The sequence below is a fragment of the Mus musculus genome, chromosome 1 (assembly GCF_000001635.26).
Source record: "Mus musculus strain C57BL/6J chromosome 1, GRCm38.p6 C57BL/6J".
Lineage (NCBI taxonomy): Eukaryota > Metazoa > Chordata > Mammalia > Rodentia > Muridae > Mus > Mus musculus.
Genome location: NC_000067.6, coordinates 117,564,098 through 117,569,812, shown reverse-complemented (window position 1 = coordinate 117,569,812; position 5,715 = coordinate 117,564,098).

The following is a 5,715-nucleotide window of genomic DNA, read 5'->3' as shown; positions in this document are numbered from 1 at the left end:
CTTGATCTACATTTGATTTTTTTATTGTTCTATGCTTAATTTCACATACTATACTGAATAGATAGTTGACCACCTTATCTTGTTCCTGATTTTAGTGGGATTTCTTCAAGTTTCTCTCCATTTTATTTGATTTTGGCTGTTTGTTTGCTGTATATTGCTTTTTTGAAGATTTATTTATTATATGTAAGTACACTGTAGCTGTCTTCAGACACTCCAGAAGAGGGAGTCAGACCTCATTATGGATGGTTGTGAGCCACCATGTGGTTGCTGGGATTTGAACTCCGGATCTTTGGAAGAGCAGTCGGTACTCTTACCCACTGAGCCATCTCACCAGCCTGTATATTGCTTTTATTATGTTTAGGCATCTGCCATGAATTCCTGATCTCTTCAAGACTTTTAAAATGAAGTGATATTAGATTTTGTCAAAGGCTTTTGCAGCAACTAATGAGATGAATGTGAGATTTCTTTCTTTGAGTTTGTTTATATTGGATTGATGGATTTTCATATATTGAACCCTCCCTGCATTCCTTGGATAAACCGTACTAGATCATGGTGAATGATTTTAGATGTGCTGTTGGGTTTGTCTTGCAAGAATTTTATTGACTTATGTTTTTGCGTCAATGTTTGTAAGTGAAGTTTGAAGTTCTATTACTTGTTGGTCTCTATGGTTTAAGTATCAGAGTAACTGTGGCTTCATAGAATGAATTATGTAGTGTTCCTTCTGTTTCTATTTCATTGAATATTTTGAGGAGTATTAGCTCTTCTTTGAACGTTTGTTAGAGTTTTGAACAAAACCATCTGGCAATTTTTTTTATGTTTTGTTTGTTTGTTTGGTTGGTTGGTTTTTATTTGGGAGTGTTTAATTAGTGCTTTTATTTCCTTAGGGGCTATGAGATTGTTGAGATAGTTTATCAGCTCTTCATTTAACTTTGATGTGTAGATTTTCCAGTTTTGTTGAGTATAGGCCTTTATAGTAAGATCTGATGGTTTTTTCGTTTTGATTTTCCTTAGTTTGTTTATTTATTTATTTTGTTTCCCTTTTTATTTTGGGTTTTGTTCATTTGGATACTGTTTCTGTGCCTTTTAGTTAGTATGCCAAGGGTTTATTGCCTCCTTGTTTTTCCTAAAGAAACAATACTTCTTTTGGTGATTCTTTGTATTGTTCTCTTTGTTTCTTACTGGTTGCTTTCAGCCCTCAGTGTGACTATTTTCTAGTGACTAATCCTCTTGGCTGTGTTTGCTTCTTTTTATTTTAGAGCTTTCAGGTGTGGTGTTAAATTGCTAGTATAAGATCTTTCCAATTTCTTTATGAAAGCACTTAGTGTTATGAATTTTCTCCTTAATGCTGCTTTTGTTGTGTCCAGTTAAGTTTGGGTTAACTTAATTGTTGTGTTCACTTTCCTTTAATTGTAGGTAATCTTTAATCTGTTTATTTCTTCCCTGACCAAGACATCATTAAGTAGACAGTTGCTAAATTTCCATGAGTATGTGGGCTTTCTGTTGTTTTTGTTTTTTATTGAAATCCAGCCTTAGCTCATAGTGATCTGATATAACGCAAGGGGTTATTTCAATCTTCCTGTATCTGTAGAGGCTTATTTTATGTCTGATTATATGGTCAGTTTTGGAGACTGTATCATGAGGTGCTGAGAAGAAGGTATATTCTCTTCTTTTGGGGTGAAACTTTTTGTACACATATGCTAAATTCATTTAGTTCATATTTTCTGTTAGTTTCACTATGTCTCTGCTTACTTTTTGTTTCAATGACCTGTACATTGGTCAGAGTGGGGTGATGAAGACTTTTATTGTGTGAAGTCCAATGTGTGTTTTGAGCTTTAGTAAAATTGCTTTCACGAATGTGGGTGCCATTGCATTTGGGGCATAGATGTTCACAAATGAGTCTTCATTTTTATGGATTTATTTATTTATTTTGATGAGTATGAAGTAACCATCTTCATCGCTTTTGATTACTTTTGGATGAAAGTCTGTTTTATAGGATATTAGAATGGATACTCTGTTTCTGTTTTGGAACTGTATTCTTGGAAACATATTTCTAGTCCTTTCCTCTGAGGTAGTGTCTATTTTTGTTGCTAACATGTTTCTTGTATGCAGCAGACTGATGGACACTGTTTACATATCCAATATGCTAGCCCATGTCTTTTTATTGGGAACTGAGTCTATTGATATTAAGAGATATTAACAGCTAATGATTGTTGTTTCCTGTTCCTGTTATTTTGTTCTTAGCAGTGGTAGTGTGTGTGTGTGTGTGTGTGTGTGTGTGTGTGTGTGTGTGTGTATGATTCTCTTCTTTTGGGTTTGTCATGAGATGATTAATTTCTTGTGTTTTCTTAGGTGTACTTAATCTCTGTGTTGAAGTTTTTCTCCTAATATCCTCTGCTTTTATATGTTTCTTGGCTTTTTCCCCTTGTAGCTTTCAATATTCATTATTTGTTTTGTACAGTTAGTGTTTTGATTATTACAAGACAGAATGATTTTCTTTTCTGGTCCAATTTATTTGGTGTTTTGTTGGATTCTTATATGTTTATGGCCATCTCTTTCTGTAGGTTAGGAAAGTTTTATTCTATGATTTTTGTTGAACATGTTTTCTGGCCCTTTGAATTTGGAAGCTTCACCATCTTTTATTCTTTCTATTTTTAGATTTTTTATTGACTCGCAAGATACCTGGATGTTTGTGTTAGGAACTTTTTATCCTTTGTATTTTCTTTGACTGATGTATTGATATCTTCTTTGGTATCCTTTATGCCTGATATTCTCTCTTCTACCTCCCATATTTTGTTGGTGATGCTTGCATCTGCAGTTCCTGTTCTGTTTCCTGGGTTTTCCATATCCAAGATTGCCTCTGTTTATGATTTCTTTGTTCTTTTTTAGGTCATGGACTGTTTTGCTCAATCCCTTCACCTGTTTGATTGTACTTTCTGCTATTTCTTTAAAGCATTTATTTGTTTCTTCTTTAAGGACTTCTACCTTTTTGCCTGTGTTTTCCTGTATTTCTTTAAGGGAATTATTTTTATCCTCCCTAAAGGTCTCTATCACTTTCATGATATGGGATTTTAGGGCAGAATCTTGCTTTTCATGTGTGTTAGGTTATCCATGGTTTGCTGTATTAGGAGAACTGTGTTCTTATGGTGCCAAATCACATTGGCTTATGTTGTTTATGTTCTTGATCTCACCTTTCACCATTTGGTTATCCCTGGTATTAATTGGCCTGGGTGTCTCAGCTTAGAGCAGAGGCAGATGAATCTGTGTGGCCTGGGTTTGATCAGGTCTTTTGGGATGTAGGCAATATTGTCTCTGGTTACAGCAGGCCTCCTGTATTTTTGGTTTAAACATTTTTTCTTGAAGAAAGGTAGGGCTGTGGGGTGGGAGAACAGTTAGTTTGATCTGCCATTGGTGCTGGTAGAAATACAGACCAGAAGGACCATGCCAGGTGGGTTATGCCAGGTGGTTATGCCAGGGTGGGTCAGGTCCCATGTCTACTGGGCTCTGTGGTCTTTACAGCTGTCATGGATATTGGTGCAAGGGTCTCCCCTGTGTTCCCAGTTAGGGAAGACATTCTGGGAGATAGGCAGGGCTTTGGGATCACTGAGTGGGCATGCCAGCATTCCACAAGTGCAGGTGCAGGTGGAGGTAAAGACCAGAAGGGCAATAAGGTTCTGGCAGGGTGGGATAACTCTAGAAAGTCTTAAATTTCTTTATATATCCCCTGATTCAAAGATTATTGAGTAAAGAGTTGTTTACATTCCATGAGTGTGTAGGCTTTCTGGTGTTTTTTTGCTGTGATTCAAGTCCAGGTTTTATCCATGGTGGCCTGATAAGATACAAAGCCTTATTTTACTTTTCTTGTATTTGTTGAGATTTGCTTTGTGACCCAGCTCTCTATGGTCAATTTTGGAGAGGGAATCCATGAGGTACTGAGTAGGTATAGTCTTTTGACTTTGAATGAAATAGTCTATAGATGTCTGTTAGTTCCATTTGATTCATAATGCCTGGTAGTGTCATTATTTCTGTTTATTTTTTGTCTGGATGACCTATGGATTGGTGAGTTTGGGGTGATGACATGTGGGGTTTGATGTGCAACTTAAGATTTAGAAATGTTAGTTTTTAAAATATGGGTGTCCTTCTATTGGGGCATAGATGTTCATAATTGAGATAGCATCTTGGTAGATTTTTTCCTTTCATGAGTACAAAGCATCTTTCCCTGTCTCTTTTGAATAATTTTGGTTGAAAGTCTATTTTATTATATATTAGAATGGTTACTCCAGCTTATTTCTTGAGTCCATTTGCTTGGAAAACTTTTTTTCTGGCCCTTTACTCGGAGGTAATGTCGATCTTTATTGCATCACTTCTTTTAGTCTGAGTTTATTGAAGTAGATAAGTTATTCCCTGTTATTTTGATGGTGGTAGTGGTGGTGATGGTAGTGTGAGTGTGTGTGTGTTTCCATTATTTATGCTGGTATGTAAATACATAATCCCTGTGTTTTCTTGAATGCAATTGTCCTCCTTTGATATGAGTATTCCTTCTAGTATTTTCTGTAGGGCTGGGTTTATGGATAGGCATTTTTGTGTTTTTAATTTGGAGTTGTCCCAACTTGGGATCTATTCCATGGGCAGAAACTAAATCTTGACACTATTACTCATGCTATGTTTTGCTTGTAGACAAGAGCCTGAAATGGGTTTTCTTTGAGAGACTTTATCATCATCTGCCTGAAATAGATGCAGATACTCACAGACAAGCATTGGATTGAGTCTGAGGACCCCTATAGAAGAGTTAGGGGAAGTATTGAAAGAACTGAAAGGGGTAGCAATGACCATAGGAAAACCAAGAATATCAACTAACCTGGATCTCTGGGAGCTCTTAGAATGTGAACAATCAACCTAACAGCATACCTGGCTGGTCTGACAATGCCTTTTTCTAGCCTCACTGGGAAAGGATGCACCTACTCCTATAGAGACTTAGTGTCCCAGGATGGGGGGGAGGGTGTCTAAGAGGAAAGGGGGAGGGAGAAAGGGGAAAAGAAATCTGTGAGAGGAGGTTGGGAGGGGGAAACATTTGGAATGTAAATAAATGAAAACTTAAAGTAATAAAAATAATTTTATTATTAGTTATAGGGACATTAAACACCATTTGCTGTACATCACAACACATTAGTGACTAATATTCAGCAATATCTTTCCCCGTGTCATATTTAAAGCAGAACTGACAAGTGAAGATAAAATTATGAAGTACATGTAGTAATTACTAAACTTATTAGAAAAATAATTCAGCAGTCAGAGAATTATTTAGAACATTATTTCAAATTTTTCAATCTCTTATATTCAAGGAGTAGAAGTGTGAAATTATTAATATGTTCTCCATAAAACTGATTAATATTTTTTGGACAGGACTAATTTTATGGTTACCAATTTTGTGTTGTCTCAAATAGTGTTTCAGTAAGAAATCTTGCCTACATTGAATTTCTTTCCTCTAACAGTGAAGTTCTAAATTCCTTAGCTTCATTATCATTCATCACTAAAACACTTTCCTTCACTTTCTGTCCCTCTCACAGATTCTTATTTCCAATTCACACCCAATCTTAATCATTTCTTCTGTCCAAATTGTCATCAGTCTACAATCATAATTCCTGAACTCATAAAAAGATTTAATTTAATAATATTTGTACAATTCTACATAAATAACCACACTTCACACATTTCCAT